The following is a 25,064-nucleotide window of genomic DNA, read 5'->3' as shown; positions in this document are numbered from 1 at the left end:
CGTCTTAAGCTATTGTTTTCTATCCATTGAGACAGAACTTGCCACTTACTGCAGCGTCACCGGTCCCATGAGTGTTTTCTTGTCATCAAGCATGGATGTAGTTACATCGTCCTTGGGATTGGCTGTTATCTTTTACCTCTTGCTGAGATCTGGGTACTGCAGAGCACCTGGTATTAAATTAAAGCACAAAAATTGTCTCATTTTGGTTACCAAGGAATTATGCCCTTTGATGGATTGTTAATGTATTAACATTAGTTTTCAGTCCTAAGAGATAATAATTTGCAGGAAAAATGACATAACTTGTTGGTCGGCAGAGTGAAACTCACTGTGACTCGTGAGTTCCGCTGCATCTTCATCTAAAGTGTGCTTGCTTGTTGAGCACGGGGAATCCAGTGGCTGTGAGTTCCTTTGACAAGAACCACAGAGCTAGCCTGCCTTTCTTTCTTGTGAGCCTGGTTGTCCTTGTGGGCACAGCTTCATGAGCTTCTCTGGTTTGGAGGGACCCTCACCTCAGCTAATGGAGTCTGCAGATTTGACCTAACAGATTCACCTAATTAAAAACCAGGATACTGCCTCTCTGCCCAGTCAGAGCTCTGGGCTTCTGATCATGTGTGCCACTAATGTTACAGGTAAATATATAACAGTATGGGGACTAACACTGAGATGTCATAGAAACAACTACTTGACTCTTTTATGACTCAATCAGGGTGAAAACATTTTAATAGTTGAAATCTCTAAGTATAAAAATAAATAAATTGATGAAGTATAAATTCTTTACACAAAAGCTACATGCTTTAATAATCCTGTCAGTCAATCACCAAGTCACAAGATAATTCCTGTTACTTATTGATTATATAATTTAGTTCTCTAAAAAAACAAAAACAAAAACAAAACAAAACCCAGGCAAGCTGGTGTTAAAAGTATAAGACCTGGAATGTGGTTTTTAAAAATGAAAAAGTCCACTAGCTTCGTTTTGAAGGTGAAAGCTGGGAATAGTGCACAAAACTGAAATATTAGGCTGCCATTGTCAAAGTCAAATAATTTATGTTAAGATTTTTAATCCAAATTCAAGTGTGCTGCTCAGCCCATGCACAGAAGGCTAGTGTGTGCCGCGGAATAGCTCTAGCATCTGCAGAGGCTCACGTTTCCCTCTGCTGACCTCGGGTCTCTGGCTACAGCCACAGCCACAGCTCCTTTCTTCAGTTTCTGAAAACTACAGTTAGAGATGCTTAAGATCTTGTGGGGAATATGAATTAAAAGTTTATTTGTTCTTTGATTTTGCATCCAACTATGAAGTAAATTTAGATGTTTTCAAATTAAGAAGTAAGTAATTTCCCCTCTAAGCTCACCACTGATGAGGAATCAGACAAAGGAAACCTGGCGTTAATTCGGTGGTATTTTGTATCATGCAAATTTTATCATGAATTATATCATGAATAAGATAACATATTGGAACAATTAAATGTATGACTTGAATAGGTTCAGATTCTTTGTTGTTCATCAAATACTAAAGTTGTCTAATGTTGTGCCGTTTGACAAACTAAGCTCTTTAGCTGAGGAATGGTGCCACTCTTACCAAAGAAAAGTAAACATTAAATAAGATGATCAATAGCTAGCCATAGAGAAATGGATATTAAAGTATATGGACATGTATGCAAAGATATTTTACAAATATATGTATACATGCATACAATTATTTGTTAAGGAAAGTATCCGGTTTTTGAATTGAGCTTACTGCACATCTGTCATTTGTATAGAGAGTTTCTGGCTGTTCAGTAAGATTTAGGAGAAAGGAAGGTTTTCATTGCCATCACATAGTTCAAAAAAATCAGTTATTGAGTACACATCAAATGAGCAATCAAAAAAAATGTTTTGCTTATATCTTTTTTTTATAAAAAACAAAGCCTACAGATAGCCTTCTGCTAATTTTTAAATGTGGTGTGTGGTTGTGTGTGTGTGTGTGTGTGTATGAGTGTGTATGAGTGTCTTTGTCTGTGTAGGGCAGGGGATAATTTTTACTTGATTAAAGGCATGCACCACTATGTCTAACCTTATTTCTCTGACTGAGAGCTTGCCAAGTAAGCTAGATGGATGTCCAACAGTTTCAAGGACCCTATTCTCTGTGTCTAGGCTGCTGTGATGTGGTTACAAGCATTTACAATCATGTGCCACCTTGCCTAGCTTTTTTTGTTTTAATATGTGGGTTCTGGAGATCAAACTCAAGTCTTCATGTTTGTAAGGCAAGAACTTTACTGAACAATCTTCTTAGCTTCATAAATTAATTTTTAAAATTAAGAATTTATTTAGGTATATGTGTGTGTGCATGAGTTTGTACACCATATGTGTGCAGTACCTGTAGAGGCCAGAAGAGGGTGTTGGGTCTCCACAAACTTGAGTTACAGGCAGTTGAGAGCTGCTGTGTAGGTGCTGGGAACCAAACTTGGGTCCTTTGCAAGAGTAGTAAATTCTCTTGACCACTATGCCATTTTTCTAGCCCCCCAAATTTTTTATACTGAACATTTAATCATACTTAAAAGTAGGGGGTATAGTATTCCTCAAAGGGTACCGCATAACTATCATCTAAATTTTACTATTATTAATTTGCCATTAATTTTGCTTGTATCATCATAATGTTTTAAGGGACAGTACATTTTATGTGATATTCAAAAAAATGCAAATTGTTTTTTCCTACTGAGTGGAGGGCAAGTAAGTTTTCAAGATTTTTGCCTGCAGTAGAAGTGTGAGCCACACATGGGTTATCAGTCAGAGGGTTGCATCTCTGAGTGTTCATGCTCAGGTAGCAACTGAAATTCTTCTTCCGGTAAATCATCTAAAGAGGGAACCCTGCAGCCGGAGCAGGGGCGCTGAGTTCATCCTAATCTGAGAATCACAGAAACGTCCTGTCTTCATGATGAGTCTGGATGAGATTTGAGCTCCTGTTTCTCTTTGTGACTTCTACTTACTGAGTTTTACACTGATTTAAAAATGTGTTCTGTTGATTTATGACTCACTGACCTGAAGTTTGGCTTTGCTGGTTGAGAAGAATGAGCTGGCCTCCTTTCTAAAGAAACTTGAAAGTTTTTTATGTTAACACGAGTTCCTCGTTGCTGTCTCTGGCCCCAGAACTTGCTGACTTGGAGATCTTACTAAAGAGAGTCAAACAGACTTCCTTTTATGTTCAGAAGAAGCAAGAAGCTGTGCTTGTCATCTCACCACCCAAGCAGGGATGTAAGTTGATTCTGGAGGAAGCCGAGCATTGAGTTTACTGCAGTGATCAAACACGACTGTCTACCAGGTCTCAGGAGAAACACGCTATGAAAGGCGGGGGACTGTGGAGCGCATTGCACGATAGGCTTTATAAACAGAGCCCTGGAGGTCAGTGCGTGGATGCAAAGCAATTAAATAAAGAACTCTGGCTTTGCTCTCTGTCGTCTGGATGGGGAGGATCAGAAACCCACGTGGACAGAGCTGAAGTGTGAGCTTTGCTGGAGTAAAGCTTGGCACCTCTGGAAAATGCGTTCACTCCTTCAGCCCACATGCCAAAAGGCTCCTAGAGCATCAGAAATAAAATGGGAAGCAGGCTGTTCTGAATACAGCCCTTAGCAGACATGCCAGGGAATCGGGCGGAGAGAAACTAGGGTGAGGGGTTGAAAAGACCCAGGTCTTCAGTGAGATTGTGGGACTTATGTGCCATCCAAGCCCTTGCAAAATAACTGCAAAAACACATGGGTTTTATTCTTCTCTAAATTCCAGGGGCAATGCAAAGATGTAGTTTGAATTTACTAATCAGCAATGGGGTGTTGCTATTTCCTATCTAAATTCTGGTGGCTACAAATGAACAACTATCTGCTGAAGCCCACCTACAGCCTCATGCTGCAGCTGGACATCTCAGGCAATGTTTGGGTGAAAAGCGAAGTGCCAAGGCAAAAGGTAGAGTGTCAAGGCCCATAACCATTCCAAACAAAGTTTTCTCCAGAAAGCGAATAAGCTCATGTTTAGTGCTTGCTGCTCCTGCACTTCTTGGATTTAATAGCTATACAAACAATAGCTGTAAGGAAATGGGCTCAGAGAACACGGCGTCTCGGAGGCCTAAGATTTCATGAAAGCAAATGATGGAGGATTAAGAAACCTAATGAGCATGGTTTAGTGTGTGGAGAGCAGGAGCAGGCAGCGCTCTGTTAACTAAAGACTCAGTGTGGGAGGCGAGGAGGTCTTAAGCGACACGATAATCAAAGGCACGAAAGAATATAATTATCCCGAAGGGTGGAAAAAAATGCAAGGAACAAAAAGCAGCTAGTGTCACTTTTATGATCTATAGTTAAAAGGAATCTCCGCACTAGGGCGAGGAAATCAAAGAATAGAATCGGTTGATGCCCAAAGGCACCGAATGCTGAGGGGGTTGTTACGAGAGGCAGTAAGCTAAAGGAGATGGAGAGCTTGGACAGAGCAGAACTGGAGTTTTAAACTTGCAAGCAAATTAAGCAATTTCCCCTTCTCCAGAGATGTTAATAAGGAAAATATTTTCCATTCTCGTATGATTACATTGACAATACATTTTAGCTTTACAATTTTGTGATTTAAATTTCTTATTTTAATGACAATGAAGGAAAAGGAAATAAAATATGAATCTCTCTGTATGAATATTGAAACCCATATTTGGACTTCATTCAACAGAAACAAGAAAAATACTGGCTGCTCAACAGTTCATTTATTCAACATCTATCTCCTGGGCATGCTACGTCCCAGATGTTGAGGCAGCAGCCGTGAACACGGTAGACACAATTCCTTCTCTCCTAGACTCTTACAGCGCTTGGTCCATTGTATGAATTCCCTGTATTTCTCTGTGCTTTTAGCAGAGAAGGGCTAACAAGACTAATTTTAGATCCAGATGGTGACTTAGGAACTCTGGTATTTAAGGTTGAGCTAATATGTTTTAAGTTTAGACAAATTCACTTTTCTTTACATTGTTCAGTCCGTAAGTGTTTCCTACTCAGCTTTTATGAGGACAACCTGATGGTGCTAAAGTCTGCGTCAGAGTGACATTACACAACCCCTGGTCACCAAGCAAGGGTAACAGGAGGGTAGCAGGAATGCGCATTTGTAACTTGTGCCCTGGGCATTCCCTCATTTGCTTCTCCTGTTCCAGGCTGGTGTGAGAGGTCAGGTCGCCCTTGGACAGCCTCTGGTTGTGGAGAAACACATAGTACATCACAGTACATCATCTTTTGTCTTTCATGAGCGAAGTGAAGGCAGGAAGCCCCAGAGCACGGGCCGAGTGCTGAGACTTTCTCAGAAGTAAAGTTGTCTTATTTCTAGCACTGTTTCATTGGCCTTTTGGCTTTTGTGTTTGCTGCTAGAGCACTAATTTAAAATTTATAATATCTTTTTTATTTTTTTCTTCTTTGGAGTTAAATCCTATAAAGCTATAGATTTTCTCCCTTGAAATACAGCAGACTCCTAGGAGGATTTTAGATAGTCTTTTTAGAACATTCCAGTTTTGGTTTTCTTTGGGAAAATGTTCTCACTGTTAGTGCAGGTGTCCTGGTCCTCCTCTCTAAGGAGGGGCGTAGTTGAGATACACAGCACAGAGGATGTGCAGCCGTGGGCTTGGCTAAGAGTCCACAACTAAACCACACATGAAACACATCCTACTCTTCTCTTTTGTTTTTGTTTTTTTGAGGCAGGGTTTTACCGTGTAGCCCTGACTATCCTAGAACTCACTATGTAGATCAGGCTGGCCTCGAACTCACAGAGATCCCTTGCCTCTGCTTCCTGAATGCTGGGGTTAAAAGCATGTGCTATCGCTGCCTGGCACATATCCTACTCTTCAGTCAGTTATTTTATAAAATATTTATGGGCTTACAGTGATGACTGTATTGGTGAAATAGGTCCAGCTCTTTCTTGTTTCTCATTATTAGGAAACCTAACTTTAGCTGTGGTGTTCATGATAGGTAATGGTGAAAATATTTGCATAGTACTTTACCATTAAAAATATTTTCATAAATCTTATTAAGTTTTATACATTCTCCTGGGCCATGGTCATCAGTGAAGGAAGCAGAGCTGCAGAAAGTTATGCAACTTACTTAAGGCCACACAGGTATTTGTAGATTCTAGTAGTTATGGCTGAGTATAAGTTTGGGTACATGTTGGCACAGATGCGACTGTCAGTGATGTGGTTGTGCTTATGATCTATTAGTTTTCAGAACTCTGGCCCAGAGTAACGCTCTCACAGTGTTGGAACAGTACCTAGATCTATGTTTCTACTCCAACTTCTGCTTGGACTTGTGTCATAGTTAGGGTTTCTATTGCTATAAAGAGACACCATTGACCATGACAACTCTTATAAAGAATAACATTTAATTGGGGTGGCTTACAGCTCAGAGGTTCAGTCCATTATCATCATGGTGGGACATGGCAGTGTGTCTCCAGACATAGTGCTGGAGAAGGAGCTGAGAGTCCTACATCTTACAGGCAACAGGAAGTAAACTGAGACACTGGGTGGTATCTTGAGCATATATTAGACCTCAAAGCCTGCCTCCACAGTGACACACTTCTTTCAACAAGGGCATGCCTCCTTATAGTGCCACTTCCTTTGAGGAACATTTTTTTTCAAAGCCCCAAATTCCACTCCCTGGTCCCCAATAACTTTTAGTCCTATCATAATGCAAAACTGTATTCAGTCCAACTTCAAAAGTCCCCATAGCTTATAACAGTCTTAAACTTATCTAAAAAGTCTAAAGTTCTAAGTTCCTTCTGAGAGTCATACAATCTCTTATGTATACTCACTTGTAAAATCAAAATCAAAAAGCAGACCACATACTTCCAACATATACCGGCAAGGATATGTATGACCATTCCAAAATGGAGGGCAAGGATATGTATTACCATTCCAAAATGGAGGGCAAGGATATGTATTACCATTCCAAAATGGAGGGAAGGACCAAAGCAAGACCGAGAACCAGCTAGGCAAACAGACTCCAGACTCTGCTCTCCATGTCTGACGTCAAGGTGCTCTTCAGGTCTCCAACTCCTTTCAGCTTTGTTGACTGTAACACACTTCTCTCTCTCTGTTGACTCTAACACACTTCTCTCTCTCTGTTGACTGTAACACACTTCTCTCTCTCTGTTGACTGTAACACACTTCTTTCTCTCCGTTGACTGTAACACACTTCTCTCTCTCTGTTGACTGTAACACACTTCTTTCTCTCCGTTGACTGTAACACACTTCTTTCTCTCTGTTGACTGTAACACACTTCTCTCTCTCTGTTGACTGTAACACACTTCTCTCTCTCTGTTGACTGTAACACACTTCTCTCTCTCTGTTGACTGTAACACACTTCTTTCTCTCCGTTGACTGTAACACACTTCTTTCTCTCTGTTGACTGTAACACACTTCTCTCTCTCTGTTGACTGTAACACACTTCTCTCTCTCTGTTGACTGTAACACACTTCTTTCTCTCCGTTGACTATAACACACTTCTTTCTCTCCATTGACTGTAACACACTTCTCTCTCTCTCTGTTGACTGTAACACACTTCTCTCTCTCTGTTGACTATAACACACTTCTTTCTCTCTGTTGACTGTAACACACTTCTCTCTCTCTGTTGACTGTAACACACTTCTCTCTCTCCGTTGACTATAACACACTTCTCTCTCTCTGTTGACTGTAACACACTTCTCTCTCTCTGTTGACTATAACACACTTCTTTCTCTCTGTTGACTGTAACACACTTCTTTCTCTCCGTTGACTGTAACACACTTCTCTTAACACACTTCTTTCTGGCTGGTTCCACTGCCTGTTAGCTGCTCTCTTTGGCAAGTATGCCATGACTCTGGCATCTCCAAGATAACTGAGGCTTCAATTTCACAGATTCCCATAGTGGTCTCTCTAGGCCTCTGTTGAGGGACATCCCTGACACAAGCCTGGCCTCAGTGCCTTTCCTTAGCCTCGAAGGGAGATTCCATAATGCCTTTTTTTCTATTCTTGACTCTAAAGCCAGAACCATGTGACCTCAGCTGCCAAGTTCTGCTGCTTGCTGAGGCTGAAACATGGCCCCCATTTTCAATTACATATTCACCAGCTTTCTGGTTTTGATGGTTACCTTTACTGCCTAAGCTTGGCTGTCCTTGAACTTGTTCTGTAGACCAGACTGGCCTCAAACTCGGAGATCTGCTAGTCTCTGCCTTCTGAGTGCTGGGATTAAAGGTATGTACTACCACATCTGGCTTTAAGCTTTTCTTTAATTTTTATTTTAGAAGTTGGAAAAATTAGTTGGGTGGGATTTTACCCTGAGATCACCACTCCCTTATTTCATTTCTTAACTGTTTATCTCCTCAAACACAAAATTTAGCTACATTCCACTTTCTGGTGTTCCTTTCTACTCAAATCTTGCTCAGCTTGCTCCTTTCTATTATAAATCTTCATTAGAGTTAACACTAGTAACCACACACACAGAGTCTATACTAGGCTGTTTTGAGATTTCCTCTGCCAAGGGAATTAATCCAAAACTCTTCACTTTAACCTCAGGCAATTTTTTTTTGTACAAGGGCAAAAAGCAGCTACATTCTTCACCAAAATATCAAAAGAACAATTTCTAGGTAGCATACTAAAATTCTTCTTTTCTGAAACCTCTTGAACCAGCCCCACACAGTTCAAATCACTCTTAGCACCACTGTCTCCTATGTTCCTACTGTGTGGCCTGTTAAACAGCACTTAAAGCATCCACTGCTTTCCTAACCCATACTCCCAATGCCCGTATTATTCCAAATAAAAACTTGGTCTGGCCTATCGCAATATCCCACTCCTAAAATCAACTTCTGTCTTAGGGTTTTTGTTGTTGTGAAGAGACACCATGACCATGACAACTCTTATAAAGGAAAACATTTAACTGTGGTGGCTTGCTTACAGTTCAGAGGATTAGTCCATTATCATCATGGTGGGGCATGGTAGCATGCAGACAAACATGGTGCTGGAGAGGTAACTGAGAGTCCTACATCTTACAGGCAACAGGAAGTAAACTGAGACACTGGGCAGTATCTCGAGCATATATGAGACCTTAGAACCTGCCTCCACAGTGACACACTTCCTCCAATAAGACCACACCTACCCATGGCACCACTCCTTTGGGTGCCACTTTCTTTCAAACTACCACAACATGTAAGACAGGGGAAGACATGTGATGCTACTTTCTTTCCATGGAGCTTACGATCTCATCGAAGAAATGATTTCCATAGGTTCAAGGCAACGTGGTTGATTTTCACAATGGAATTCTGGGAGAATCTTTAGAAAGGGAATTAAAGTGTAGAAGGTCCTCAGGATAAAAAAGAGAACATTTTAAATAGCCATTTAGGGACAAGTGCAAAGACCCAGCAGCAAGTATATTTCAGGATGAATAAGTAAGTCACCCACTAGAACTAGAGAATTTTGTTGAAAGAAATTTTATTATAGACCACAAGGCAAAGAACAAAGAATTTGGGCATAATTCTGTAGATAACAATAGCATTTGGTATGTTGACTTTGTAGGTACTAAGTTTTTAATATTATTAGCTTATTTAATTTGAATAGATCAGATATTATTAGCCCAGGTGTGTTGGTTATTTACTGTGGTCAGTCAGATAGTGATAGACTTGGGTTAGAGCTTCAGTGGTTTGATTTCACAGTTTACAATGTAATGCTCTATATAAATTTAAAGACTTAGGGTTGATGTGGTAAAAATCTATTTACTTCTGTTCCCCACCTGCATATCATAATTCCCTTCACATATGCACATGGCTTTTGATGTTTTCCCTAACTCAAAAAGTATTTAGATTTGGTAGTCTACTGAGGAATGAATTTTGAAAGTGATATTGGCCAGGCAGTAGTGGTGCACACCTTTAATCCCAGCACTCAGGAGGCAGAGGCAAGCAGATCTCTGTGAGTTCGAGACCAGCCTGGTCTACCAGAGCGAGTAACAGGACAAGTTCCAAAGCTATAGAGAAAGCCTGTCTCGAAAGACAAAAAAAAAAAAAAAAAAAAAAAAAAAAAGTGATATTGAATTGTGTTTTCTATCTATAAATTACCCCACCAGTGTGAAATCACTCACTGAAAAAGATATTTGCACAGGATATGTTATAAAGAAGTACTTGAGACTAAACTGGTTCCATAGAAATAATGGTCACTTGTTCTTTGATTTCATCTTAAAATACAGGTGACTTTAGTTTTTGTAGGGAGGGCAAATACTTACCTTAGAGTAGGAACCAGTGTCCAAGTCAATCACTGATGTGGCCATTTTCTTAAAGAAACAGAACATAGAACATTGCTGGAACATTCCTATCCTGGGCAGAAGTAGGCTTCATCATCCTGGGGCTCTAAAATCTCTGCAGTAACAAGCTTCTTGGTTGTAACAGTAAGAGTCTAGAAACTTATTCTAATATGAAAAGGGTTTACTTATTAATGAACAAGAAAAATAAAAGAAGCTATGCATTATTTTTGTCTATAATATTAAAACACTCTGTTACATGTTTCAAAGATACTCTTTTAGGTCTTGCTTTGTTTTAGACATAGTTTCACTGTAGCTCAGGATTGGCTGTCTTCTTGCCTCCGCCTCCCAAATATGGGGCTACAGTTGTACGTTGTACTACATTCTGCTAGGTCCTTCCTTCTTTCCTTCTTTCTTTCCTTCCTTCCTTCCTTCCTTCCTTCCGCTGGAGTTCTAGCTGAAGGCCATGTTTGCCAGGCAAATGTCCTGCCACTGAACTCTATATTCAGCCAGACTTTTAAAACTTTTTATGTGTAAATAGCTTCCCTTTTTCTTTTCTGTTATGTATTACACTACAGAAAAGAACTTTTTATTGGAGGTTCTTTGGGGACTGGAGAGATGGCGGGCGCAATGCTTAAGTATGCTTACTGCCCTTCCAGAGGACCCAAGTGCCATTCCCAGCACCCAAGGTTCACAGCTGCCTGTGAACCTGGATCCAGGAGATCTGATCCCCTTTTCTGGCTTCTGTGGGCACCTGCACTCATATACTCACACCCTGGCACTCATAGACATAATTAAAAATGATAAAAATAAATCTTTTTTTTTTTTTTGGTTTTCAAGACAGGGTTTCTTTGTAGCTTTGGAGCCTGTCCTGGAACTAGCTCTTGTAGACCAGGCTGGCCTCAAACTCACAGAGATCTGCCTGCCTCTGCCTCCCAAGTGCTGGGATTAAAGGTATGCACCACCACCACATGGCATAAAATAAATATTTTATAAAAAGTATTTTCTATTTTTAAAATTCCTTTCCTAATTTCTCATTTTAGGAACTAAGTATGAACATATTTGAGTAAATTATTTCTTGACAATCACTGGTTTTATGATTTTTCAATTTATATATAGAAGAGATCCACATAATGTTTCTAAAAACATGAGTGAACAAAGAGATGGTATCTTTTTCTTGAGACGATGTTGTTCTGTGTAGCCCTGGCTGTCCTGAAACTCACTCTGTAGACCAGACTGGCCTTGAACGCAGAGATCTGCCTGCCTCTGCCCCTGAGTGCTGGGATTAAAGGAGTGCACCACCACCACCACCCAGTTTATAGGAGTCTGTTTAATGCATTATACTTCATGACTTGATTTAAGTCTGTTTTAATCTACATACTTGTTTTCTCAATTGTATAAGAATTAATTCAATGTATTTTACATCACAATTTACATTTTGGTCTTCAGTTTTCCTTGAGATATTGTTAGGACATGTGCCTTTTACTGACTTATTTATTAGAAAATCTGAGTTTTTATGTTGATATTCTGTCTGCTAGAATATTCATTTTCTTCATTGTATGCTTATATGATTTTTCAGTTCTTATAGAGAACTGCATGGCTAGATCTTAGAATTGTCCATTGTTGCTAAAACGTGTTCTCAGTAGCATTATCATATTTATGAAACAATAGACAGAAGATACATTTGAATACAAAAAGTTCCCCCAAAGCTTAAGAATTATATTAAATTTAGTCATGATGCACTGCAACTATTTTCTCAAGTTTTTCTTTGTAATAGCGTTGCTCCTTTATGTAACTTAAGAATCTGTAGGTTGCATTAGAACCACAGAGGTGACTTTGTGTACGGGCTGTGATGTTTTGGAAAAAGAAACGTTCCTAAGTGGCAGTAACCTAAAAGGAGACCTTGCTGTCAAGCTTGGATGTTTAAGTTACAGGTTCGGTTCCACACAGCCTTGAACTTAAGTTAGGATCAAGGTTTCTGCATTGCCTTAGCTAGCTGTGAATTGCTTTAGACTTATTTGGCATCTAACAAAAGTAACTCTTAGAACAAATTATATGGTTAAGCATAAAGAATTTTGCCTCTCTCTGCTGTTTGTTTTGTAATTAACAAAACCAGACAGATAATTTGCTATTTTGTAACTGTTTGCTTATCCCCCTAAGGAAGCAGGAGTCCTCTTCCATACCTGGTTAATTATACAGATGATTTAGCAGTTGTTTCTATGATAGTTACAATAACAATATTTTAGCTCGTCTAAACTCTTTCCTGGAATGGATGGCGCTAAAACAAAGCTGAGGGACTGATTTTCTCTAAAGCAGGGATGGCAGAAGTGAGGTGCTTAGTCAGGGTGATCCCAGGATCTTCACATCTGTCGCTATGGCAACCTTATTGTCCACCGCTTGGTCAGGGTGCTTTCCAACATCTCCATTGCAGCTTCATTGTTCCCTACATGGGCTCCGCACATTTTAAAGATGTAGGTAAAAACTGCAGTATTAAACATGGTAATTTTACTCTGTTTTAACTTAGTTTCTCTGAAAATAGTCTTGTGCGGTTTTTCAAAATACGTATATGTCGTAATGTTGTGGGATCATGTATAAAATTGACTGGTAGCAACTTTTTCATTTTTATTTTTCTTACTGCTAGATTTATGGTTTTCCCCCTTGGCATTAACTTCCTTAAGAATGTTTTTCTAACTCATGTGTGGTGTATCACAATTCAAGTCACAATTTTAGGTAACAAAACATCGAAGGCTTCTGTATCTTTATCTGAGTTTGTCACTGAGGCAGTAGGATGGCTTTATATAGAATGATCGAAACCAGGAAACCTGTGGCTTAGAAAACGCCTTCATCTACTTTAAATAGCTTAGTGGGGGAATCTGGTAAAACTGACATGATTAATGGCTGAAGATTAAAATATTTTCACATTCTGTTTTTAATGACCACTATCTTGTTTCTGCCCTAAAATTTACAGCTAGTAAAATATTACAGGAAAAATATATCAATTTACCATCCACTTGAAGTTGTTCAACCTTATCAAATTGTGCCTGTTTTTTAGTCAAAAAGCATAAATTAGGAATGCATTTCAACTCAAATGCAGCTTTTGTGATATCTTTAATATATTCATTAAAGTGTTAAGATTTATTAGGCTTAGCATAAAGGGCCTGAGATTATTGTTTTAAATTAGGCAGTGTGTGATTTAAAAACTTTCCTTTTACATCCAAGCAGATTGTCATCACGTGGAAACAGGCCAGGAGTCTCTGGTGCCTAACTAGGTAGCCAAGTGTATCTCCAAGTGCTGGGCGCTGGCCTGCGGAGTCTAGCTGCTCTGCCTGTTTAATCCCCAGATAATGGTGTGTACTCCTTCTCTGTCATATTTACCTAGAGGAAGTCTTTCCTAATCCCTCATTTTTCTCCTTCACTGAGGTTATGTGTAAATACTACATAAAATGGCCAATGGAAGGAAGTCTGTTTTGTCTAAAGATAACCATTCATCTTAGACAGGCACATCAGCCTGCCTTTGAAAGGGTGGTAATAGGGGGTGGTTTGCTGAGGGAGGGAATGGATAAGACGATGCCAAAGCATGTCTCAGGCCACAGGAGACGGCAGTGAGTCTCCTTACAGCGTGGATCTCTCTCTCTCTGCTGGTGCCCACCTTACCCTGTCTCATCACGTCTTGCTTTCTCTGTCCTGGCAGAGTGTTTCTGCAACAGCCTGTGCTGATTGCTGGCAGGTATGGGAAGGTAATCGTCACTCTGTTCTCTTCAGGTTTCTGACGTGGTGTACGATCATTTATCAGCCCAGTTGAGGGAAGAGAAAGCGCTATTTCTCTCCCTTTCTTTGTTGTAAATGTGGGGACACAACAATGTACAGCCCAAAACTTAACCCTTTGGGCCTCATCCCCTTTTCACTGAACACAAGGTTTTAAGTACAATACACTGAACTTGACCTTATTTTTTATATAAAAAAAAGATAAGAGAGGATTGAATCAGAGATCAATAAACATTTCCAGTTTAAACAAATTGGAAATCATAGAAATATGAGTGGTACCAACTACTAAATGACGGCCCCAAAATTTAGGGCTTCAAGAGTATAGTTAGACAAAGTTCAAATGTTAGTAATGGGAACAGAATTTGATGCAAGTGTTTTTCTGAAAAGCAATTTGATGATTGTTTAATACAGAAATTCTAATTTCAGAAACTTTATAGAGAAAATATTCAAAGGCAAATGTGAAAGAATGTCTATAAAATACAATCACAGAAAAAGAAAAGAAGGAAAGAAAGAGGAAGGGAAGGACAGAAGAGAAGGAAGAGAGCAGAGAGAATCTAAATATTCCAAATAGCCATGACAGGGGCAAGTCACTATATTTTCTCTATGTAGAACTAAAAAAAAAAAATCCGCAAAAGAAATACACCAAAACGCCAATGGTGGCTACTTCAGTGAAATAAGATTATGGTGGTCACTTCAGTGAAGGAAGATTATGGTGGCTTTCTTGTCTTTCTTATAGTTTCTTATAATTTTCTGGTTTAATTTACAAAAGCATTCATTGCATTTATAAACAGAAAAAAGGGGAAATATTATATATAGCCATCCCTAACGCCCCGTCTGCATCACGTGTTTCCTTGGCAAAAGAAGAGTGTTTTCTGCCCAGTGACTTTGAGAATGTTCTGGTTGTTCCATGGGGTACTCCCTTGAAACATTGGTGCTCGTGATGATGGAAAGAAGGAAGATGGTTTACATGGGCTTCCCATCAAGTGAGCAGTGATAGGAATTTGTTGCCCTGGGCGATGAGGAGCTTACCTCAACTGAAACATGAAAGCAAGAAAAGCCAAGACCCTGTTGCAAATAGGAACCTGAAATTCTCAAGCCGGAAAATGGTACTCATGGCAGTGTTGGGTGGCTTTTCTCATGGTGATTCTACTGAATATTCAAATGAACAGCTAAAACATGGCTTGGTTGAAAGGGAGGCTAGACTGGCTTTTTCTCCAGAAAAGAGAACAAGTGATCAGTGACAGTTGTGTATTCTTCAGAAACCACTGTTGGTTAGACGAGGCTGCCATGAACATGCTTCTCCTAGAAGGCTCTAACCTGTGACTTTATAAATGTAGCCTAGAATGTACGGCCTCCCTCTTCTGACTCTGCCCTTTGCTCATGGCTCATGAAAGTGGTGTCTCTTCTCACTCTGGCTGGTGTGTGACATACAGACACTCTCAAAGAGGTGAATGGGCTGTTTTTTCAAAAGTTTGCTTGTAAGTTCAACTGATTTGAGCTTAGAATATATTTTATTATGCAAAAATAGCAGTCTTCACGGCCAGTTTCCCAGGGTTAGAACCTAAACTGTACTTGATAGTACATATTAGTTTTTAGTAGACAGTTTATTGAGAATGTCAGGTTGGGATGACAAGAATCGGTTTCCCATTTGTGGGAGGGAAAGGGCCTTCACTCAGCTCCCAACTTGCCGGGAGTTTGGAGCAGTGTTTAAAGTGATTGGTATGGGATTTGCACCAGCTGTTAAGCAGCGGAGCCTGGAAACGAATGTGGCGGAGACAGAGGAAGCCAGCGTTCTGGGAGAGTTATCAACAGTGCTGTGTCAGTTACATATGAAAGATCATGAAAGGTTGGATTAGAAAGATGATTTGAGCTAAGTGCTAAAAGAAAATGGGAGTGGATCCCAGGGATCCACAGCCGGAGTGAGGAGAGGATAATCAGAGACTTGGGGAGTAGAGCGTCTCCAGCGATTTCCAGCAGTGCTGGGTCCATTGCCCCTACCTGGATGACTTACACCCTTACTCTGCCTGCTAGGTCCTACCTCATTTGAACAGTTTTCCTCAGTCCTATGCACATGTCAGAATGACCTAATGAATTTTTAAAATAATGTAGGTCCCTGGACTTGTTGGTGACCCTTGTCTCAAAGTCTCTGGTGTTGGAGCTTAGCTGGGTGATACTTTAAAAGGCCTCCGAGTGACTCCAGTGTGGATCTAGAGGGCCTAGTGGCTGGTAACTCTCGGACGTGATCACAGATGCGTGGAGACTCTGGTCTGGTTCATTCACTGTTTTCCCTGCTTCCACAGGGGGTGGCTCTTGCTAGACATTCAGTGAACATTTGCTTGAACTCAAGAATGAATCAAAGAGCAGAAAGGGATGGAGTTAATTAGTCTCTCATTCCATGGATTATAGTTCAGCAACAGGTCACATTTGTGGCGAGTCTCCTTCTGACCTTGTCCCAGGTCAGACAACTGGCTTAGTGTGATTCCTTCCAGCCCCCTTTTGGTACTCCATGTCTCCTGGGGCCTTTCTTCTCAGTCCTTGTTGTCAAGAACCTGTCAAGAACTGAGATCACAAGCCTGAGGCATTTTCTACAGCCCAGAAAGTTGCTCCTGAATCTCAGACCAGAAGCCTAGGGTTTTAAGTTTGATTGGCAATCTGGTCTCTTTGATACCGCATTTCCCAGATGCCCCTCAGCGTGTTGTTTCTGCCGTTTCAGAGTGGCCCTGGCTGCCCTGTTGCTCTAGAACTAGTTGTAGTTGGTAAGTGGATAGGAAGATTCAGAAAGTTTTTATTTTTTCCCCAGTGCTTGGGATCAAATCTGTGACCTTGTCCATGTTAGGTAAGAGCCCTCATTGACTGTTTCCTCCCGATATGGCTCTTGACACAATTCACATCATTTTTGTCCTGTTTATTATTGTTTGCCTTTTTTTTTGTTGTTTTGAAATATGTGCAGTAACAGCCCTTACAGCGAGAATTACCAGGGGTTTTCTTCTGTGTGTTTCTAGTAACTTTTGTTCTTATAAAACCACAGCTCTGTTATATGTAAAAGGACATCAAAGGTCGTGTGTTTGTGAATACGGCACTTATTAAAATATTCCCTCGTGTGCTAGTGGATGCATTTAGAATTGATCGTATTATTGTTCTGGTCAACAGGTTTGTGTCATCCCTGCTTTTCCTGTATTTACCTGTGGAGTTTGCTATTTTTATATATTAACCTCCTCTTGTCATTTTTATGACAGTTCATGTGAACTTCTTATAAAGTAATAACACTGATTTTTTAAATATTTTTTTACTCAGTATGAGATTCTATGTATACAAATATACAGTTTTCTAATAATTTAAACTTTTCATTTTTGTTTTGGAAGAAGAGTTCCTGAAGGTATCTGCCATCTTACCTTAGATTTGTTTGTTCTCTTTGATTTTCATATATGCTCGTATTTATCTGTTTATAAAGGACATGCACACCATACATATGCTATAAGATATGAAAGTCACGAGCCAGCGAGAAGCGTCTCACAGAGCTATTGGCCTTACACGGTGCGTTCTTGCTGGTGTTTGTTTACTGTATTCATACTGCTTTGCTTTTTGACTCACTGGGAGAAGAAATGGGAACAGTTTGTACCTCTGGATCCCAAGTTTGGAGATTTCAGGTGTGTGCCACCAGACTTGCCTCTCTTTTTAGATATAGACATTTATTTCTGAAACTTCCCATTTGCTTTTGGTATATCCATAAGTTTTGGTGTGTTTTCATTATCACTTGTCTGAGATTTAAGAAAAAACATCCTCTTGTACAATTTTTTGGTTCTTTAGGGGCATGCCATTTTTACACATTTATGAGTTTTCTGGGCTTTCTTCTGTTTCTGACTTCCGGTTTCATGTGGTCGTAGTTGAGGATGCTTGGCTAGAGCTGCCTCACAAATTCTTTAGTAGGAAGAGCAGCTGAGTGGTAAAATGTCTTCCTGGGTTTTCTTCTCCTTGCCTTTTCCGGGGTGGTGTGGCGAGACTGCACCCTTTCCTCTTCTTTTGACCTCAGCTTCTAGTAGAATTTTAAGCTTATCCGCAAGGTAAATATTTACTTCTTGAGGACCAGGAGATACAGTGGTAAATAATCAGGACAGTTTACATACTGATCTCTGTTGTGAAACCAGGAAAGAAACATGGCAGCGGCAGCTAAGAACAATGGTGAAAAACGGAAAGGCTGGAAGGACCCGGATGCTAGCACAGTGGGAGGCGGCACTGATCTAGATTGGGATTTAGAGTGATCCCACTGAGTGAGCGTGATATTTGAGCTAAGTTCTAAAGTGTGAGAACTGAACTATATACAGAACGTGAGTATTCTAAGCACAATTACTTGGTTCATTGGAGAAACAGAAAGGCGGCTTCCTTGTGGCTGAAGAGCGCTGGGCGTGTGGGATCTGCTGGGATGTGTAGGTGGGGCTGGTGAGGTGAGGTGGACCCAACTCCCCAAATTTCTTGAATTGAATGTGTTAAACAATGGAATCTAGTTTTGCATTTGTCTCCTTACCATCCAGTATTTGCCATGGAATATTCCCCTAGGGCCCGACAGCACCTCAGCCGCAGAGTTATGTGTATCTCCACCTCTCCGGCTTTATTAGGGGAAGGTCACCATGTCTGGGAGCAGCAAAAGAAGCCACTCATGCACAGAGTTTAGCCTGTTGAGGCTAGGCCTTCAGCACAGCTGTCTGACAGTGAGTTTAGGGTGATGTACACAGTAGGCACAGAGGAGCAGGAGCAAGCAGAATTCACATTAACCAGGACCTTCCAGACCTTCGTGTCTGGAATCCAAGAACTTACCAAAGACAACGAGAAAACAGGAAGAAAGAAAAGCTTCACGTCTGGTGAGCAGCCCACCCCACACTACCTTACAGTTTGCATTGGATGTAGAGAGCAGACATGGGAGAAATTACACTGTCTTTTCAGGAGTAGCAGTAAATTGATTTCTTTCCTTTTCTGTCTTTCTTCTAATATGGACATTAAAGGATACAACCGCTGGTTCGTGGCGGCTAGGGGCTTCGGGGAACGGGGAAGTGGCATTCTTCTTCCAGCTGCCGTTGTTCACAACACTTTTGACAGTTAAAATACATCACACATTCTCTTGTCCTCGCAATGTAAACATTTACTGTTTTAAGTGGACTATAGAAGCAAACCAAAATAGAAGGATGCAGACTGATATTTCAGAGGTGAAGCTGAGCCCTAGACTAAATTAAATAAAAGTAATTTGCCATTCAATTCATAGTTACATATTATACAATTCACAGTGTTTGTCCCTGGGAACGATTAAACAGAGGGGTTCCACTGCTGCCTCTATTTTTACAACCTGTTAGGAGAAGGAAATTTAATATAGAACAGACAAAATTTTGAATTAGAATTGTTTGAAAAAAACTGGAACTAGTTTAAGGTCAAAGTGGCTTTCTTAGTGTTGATTATGGGCTTAGAACTTGTCTAAAGCCAAGACAACACTGCCGGCTCTCGTTCTCTGTTGTGAATTTCCCCAGGAAACCCCGACTCTCCTCCTGCTTCCACGCCTCTCATCTCTGTGTTAGCATCAGTTCCAAGTCTTTATCTTCAGCTTTTACAGCTGTTTTTCCAAATACATAATTTGAAGAATAAGAATTTTCAAAATGACTTAAAACTGAGTCCCAGGAGTAATCTTAAGATGACAAAGTGCCTGTCCACATTTTTAGTGAGTAGGGGATTTTGATTAAGATCCTAGATGTTTCGAATGTGGCAGTCTATAGAATGCCATGCCATGTGGGAAAGCGGGTTTCTCAAGTTAGTTTTATTCAGAAAGGAAAGATTACAAATGAAAACACATCCAAGTTTTTTTCAATTTCCTGTTTTGCCTAAGCTTTTCCTGTACAGCATACACATTTATCCATCTCCTTCCCAGCGACCGTGCCTCACTAGATCACTTTTGTGAGTATTAAGGAGATTTTCATCTTATGAGTCATAAAATTCTTTTATTCCCTGAAGAACTTCCTGTGTCCAAATGGAATTCCATGTCTTTGCAGTTTCGGCTAGGTTCCTTGACGGTGTTCCTTCCTGACTGACTCTGTTCTTAGGGCCTGGGAAATGGGTCACAGATTGACTCATGTTCTTCAAGAAGGTTGAAAAATTAATCTCCCTTATCATCTCCTTCATTGTCCTAGCCCTTGTCATTTTCTTCAGAAATGTTCTCAAACATTCAAGCTGTTCTGCCCGTAGCAGAGGATTTTCTCTTGTGCTGAGGCTGGCCCTGCGTTTGGTCTGTCTGTGCTGACTTGGGCTGTTTGTTGAGAACCCACAGATTCCATTCGATCCGATTCTGTGTCCCATTTAAAAGGAAATCCAGAAAAGCAATCATCTGGCAGGCTACAACTTCCAGATTTCAGGAAACATTGACAGTTTCTTACTGTTTTTCGTGTTTTCATCATGGATTGTCTCAGCTTGACCACCGTCTGAGCTGCTCTAGAAAGAGTTCCGTATAGCATTAGGAGCAAGGACTTGAAGGCAGTATTTGATAGGACACAGGAAAGAGATCTCATGAAAGAGTCATACTCTCTAAACCCCAGTCTCTTCCCCTGAGAAGGAGAATAAGAAGATTCATATCTATAAATATACATGTTGTGTGCAATATATGACTATTTGTAAAATATAATACATTTTATAATGATATGTGTATAGTATAATATACATGATTATAGAGTTATGCAGGTCATTTGATATCATCTAACCAACGTCAACAATCACACTCCTTGACAGTGATCCTGAGGGTGGCCTGCCATCTATAATTTCTGTTTCAGTCTCTCTCACACTAAAAACTATAGGAATTTTCACAAGAATGGTTTGAATGCAATTCTTCCTAGTGGCTGAAGGAACTGTAGAGTAGTAGCGTAGATCACAATGGGGAGATTTTGGCTACCGTGGACCATGGGAGGAGCTGCAAACACCAAGAGCAAAGATTGGTATAGCACTTGGAGTTGAACCCAGCCTTCTCATTCCCACTGGACGCAGCTCTGTGGCCAAGTCGACCGCGTTCCTGGTGCAGAAGCCTCCTCTTGTTTCTGTCTTCTTGTTCCCTCAGCAGGGGCTGGGTGTGCACATTCATCTTCTGAAAACCTATCCAGTTTTTAGTTATTTTACTAACTAGTTCTGAACCTAAGCGAGCCCAATCATTATGATCTAAAGAGCCTAACAGATAAAGAATTGATCAAAATAAATAGAAAAGAGTTCTCCCATATGAAAGAGCCTTTGTGTCGGGTGTTTATTGTGGGATGAGATCTAGAAAGAGACGTCTACCATGCAGAGAGCCTTTGTGTCGGGTGTTTATTGTAGGATGAGCATCTGCCACATTTTTATTCATTTCCTTTATATCAGCACTTATCAATTATATAAAATAACGGGCTTCATTATGACAATTAAAATTTTTATTATTTATGTGTATGTTTGTTTCCATGTGTGTGTACACACATACTTGTAGGTATCCACAGAGGCTAGAAGAGTGTGTTGCATCCTCTGCAGCTGGAACCAAACTCAGGTTAGCTGAATGAGCCGCAAGCATTCTTAACCACTGAGCCGTCTCTCCGCCCCTTCATTATAAGATGTTAATACATGTATATAATTCAGTGGGATTGTATTCACCTCCTCATTGCTCTCTCTTGGCTTCCCCCCCACACACTGTTTCCCTCCCATACCCCAAATGTTAAATTGGGGAGGGGGTAGATGAGAAACAAAGTCATTGCTGTGACTTGGGATGTGATTACACAGTGGAACGTTGTGTTTTTGATAGAGTGTGCATGTTTATATGTGTGTGTAGATGTTTATGATTTTACGTGGCTGTTAGAACAGAGGCAAATATGCAATAGAACCATAATGAGGTTGTTAACATAGGTTTCCTATGGGAAGGGAAAATAGCCAAGAAAATAAACAGGAAAAAATTTATACATAAGGTATTTCTGCTATATTCACATTTATGCATTTCTTTATGGTTAATAAGTCTATATATGACTTTTTCAAAAGCATCAGGAGTGTGGTAACAAGGCATTTAAAAAGTAACGACATTATGTTATCTCAGAGGCCAGAAATCCAGGGCAGTTCTAGGAGCCGAGTGAAAAGTTGAGATTAATTGGTAGGTATAAAGTTACGTGAAAGGAACATTGCAAATAAAAATGAATAAAATAAAAAACTGTTATAGATCAAAGAGCTATTCTTTTGGCTCTCAGTTTATCCTTAAATAAAAGTATATATATATTTAAATCTTATGCATGTATAGCACCAGACCTTGGTCAAACTTTTCCAAAGGAAGATTTTCAGGATGGGAAGTGTAACTAAAATTCATTCTCACATGGTGTCTAAGACTATGAATTTTTCCACCTTATAGTATGTAACTAAGACCCTTTAATTTCATTATTCTTAAAAAGATCCTCAGTATCTTTGGTGCTGTTTTATATTTGTGAATGCTAATAAAGCTTTCAAAAAGTTTTGCTAACAAACTAAAAGAAATTCAGAGAGTTTTCATGTTCTTATAAAATGCTGCCAAGATAGCATTCCATGCCACAATATACTGTCATTTAGTGACACAGAATATAAATGCTTGAGAAGTGAGAGTTCTCAAAAATTACCTGTGATTTTCTCAGATGTCACCATTATTGATATGTACTGTTAACATGCAGCACAGTTCCCATGTCTTAACCCATGTCTTCATTCCGTGCATGTGTGTGACTCTTTCCAGGTCACTCTGTTTCACTGGTCTCTGTTCGTCTCTGCAACCTCTGAATTGCTGTAGTTTATGAGTATGTATAAGGAGCGGTGATGGCTCAGTGGGCTAAGAGACTGGCGGCCAAGCCTGCTTGACCTGAGTTTGATTCTTGGGACCCACATAGCAGAAGAGAGAACTGATTTCTACAAGTTGTTTTTTGACCTCCACACATGTGCTGTGGCATACACATGCGTGCGCACACACACACACGTACACACACATCATTTTAAAGTCTGTATTTAGCACTCTTATAGAGCTAGTCCCACAACATTAGTATTTGATCAATTTTTATGGTCATTCTTAACCAGTTTTTACAGGATTTTTTGTTTGCGTAAGACAGGTCTTACTGTATACCCCAGTTTGGTATGGAACTCTAGGCTCTCCTGTCTAAGTCTACCAAACCTTTGGCTTCAGGTGTGTGTTGTCAGGCCTTGATAGAAGTTCTTTTAAAAGAAAAATTTAATACTTTTATTATATATATTGTGTATTTAAAATGTATGATATGATTTCATTTGAATTTTTTAAGTTAGAGTATATCAGTGTTATAGCACAAGACAATGGGTTTCACTTTAAATTTCCATACATGTAAACAGCATGTTTCGATCATATTCACCCTTCAGTGTCTTCAGTCTGCTTCTCGACATTTTGTTGTTGTTAGTATTTTCCTCAGGTCCATTTGGCTTCTTTTGCAGCAAATGCTTAGCTAAGTATCACAGTGTGCATCTCTGTTCTTAGCATGTGGGAGGTAGAAGAGCATGGGCATCTGTGAGAGGGCCAGCACAGCTTATGTAACAAGTTCCAGGTCAGAGAGGGTTACATAGTGAGACCCTCTGCAAAGAAAGCACGAGAAAAAACAAACAAAAAAGTTTCTCTAGTGCCCACTAAAGCTATGTGGCCATGTCTTGCACCTGGTGCAGTAGGTAAAATCGGGTATTATTGCGTAGCTGACAAAGTGATACGTCGGCCTGCAGGGTGTGGAGTATGTTCTGGGAATGGTTAGATCGTGAAATTTTACTCTTGGGTCTCCGAGGTCCAGTGTCAGTCACACAATGGTGTGTGCCCTGTTGACATTAGATAAACCTGTTCATACGAAGGTTAGCTCTGCATGCAATGCAGTCCATCTTTCCAGCTTCTGATTATTGTCAGTGGTCAGATTCCAAACCATCAAGACTTTGAGAGTGCCAGGGCCACCTGTGCGCCTACATCTTGATGTGGGATGGCTGAGGTCCCCAGGGTATACATTTTTATATATTAGAAATGCTTAGTGTTTTGACAAACTGCTTCACTTTTGTCATGTGTCTGTTACAGAGGCAAAATGTATTTTTTAATTAGTTTATTTTAAAATTTTATTTTGAATAGCTTTTTTGAACAGTCTGTTCTCTTTCAATTTTTTTCAAGATGGATTTTCAGACGTTTAAATAGAAGTAGGTGACATGTCTTGACACAGGGAAAGTTGGTGCTGACCATAAAGAATCGTATATTTATGAAACAAGGAGATACTTTAAACTCTAGTATTTAAGCTTCTATTATAGAATACAGATCAAAAGCCCAGCTGCATGTTTCGAGAGACCAGTTAAAGAGAAACATCAGGAGAAATTTGAGATGAGTAAAAGAATTTTGATACTGAGCTGCCTTTTAGAAAAAAAAAAATGTAGTTTTAACATTTTCATGAGGCCCATGCATTTAAACAAGGAATTATGTGAAATTCTGATGGGCAGCAAGCTGAAGAATGTAGGTTCCAGGGTGACACTGTCAGATGATGCTCTGTGGTGAGAGCTTCTGATTCAGGACTGCACTTGGGACATTGTTTCCTTTTGGTGCACACTAGAGTGCACACCGCTGGAAATAGAATCTGTATCCCTTCGAATCTTCCTGTTTTAGCTCTCATGGTATTTCTAAGGTCAGTTAAACACTGTCAATAACGTTCAGTCATCCCAAATCACCATCTTCCTGTCTGCTGTAGCTAACAAAATCTAAGCAAACGGCACACTCCTTGTGGAGCTTCCTATGGACGGCTCACTGGACTCAAGAGCTTTTGGAAGCAAAACAAAATGATCATGTAAAGTTGAATGTTTTGGGGATCAAGGTTATTAGGTCAACACTAAATTTAAACCCAGTTTGAGAGACATTTTTTAATGGCACTTAGAAATTATGGCTCAAGCCGGGCTGTGGCACCTGAAGTGGCTGACATCCTTCCATGCTGAAGGCCTTCAACTGATGTGTGTAAGATACGTCTCCTAAAACGCGAGCTATGATTTAAGTAACAAGAGGCTGTGTTGTGGCCAGGGAAAAATAAAAGCTTCCTC

At 40.0% G+C, this 25,064-nt stretch overlaps 1 protein-coding gene across 2 annotated transcripts in view; it reads left to right on the top strand.

Annotated features, from left to right (window-relative positions):
• Nucleotides 1–25,064, top strand: part of Msrb3 (methionine sulfoxide reductase B3) — a 118,777-nt gene that overhangs the window by 71,466 nt on the left and 22,247 nt on the right. The window lies entirely within an intron of this gene.

Source organism: Microtus oregoni, unplaced genomic scaffold (genome assembly GCF_018167655.1).
Source record: "Microtus oregoni isolate MIOR12 unplaced genomic scaffold, Mior012 000001F_ref0000356, whole genome shotgun sequence".
Classification (NCBI taxonomy): Eukaryota; Metazoa; Chordata; class Mammalia; order Rodentia; family Cricetidae; genus Microtus; species Microtus oregoni.
The sequence above is the reverse complement of the archived record's forward strand: the minus strand, read 5'-3'. Positions and strand labels throughout refer to the sequence as shown.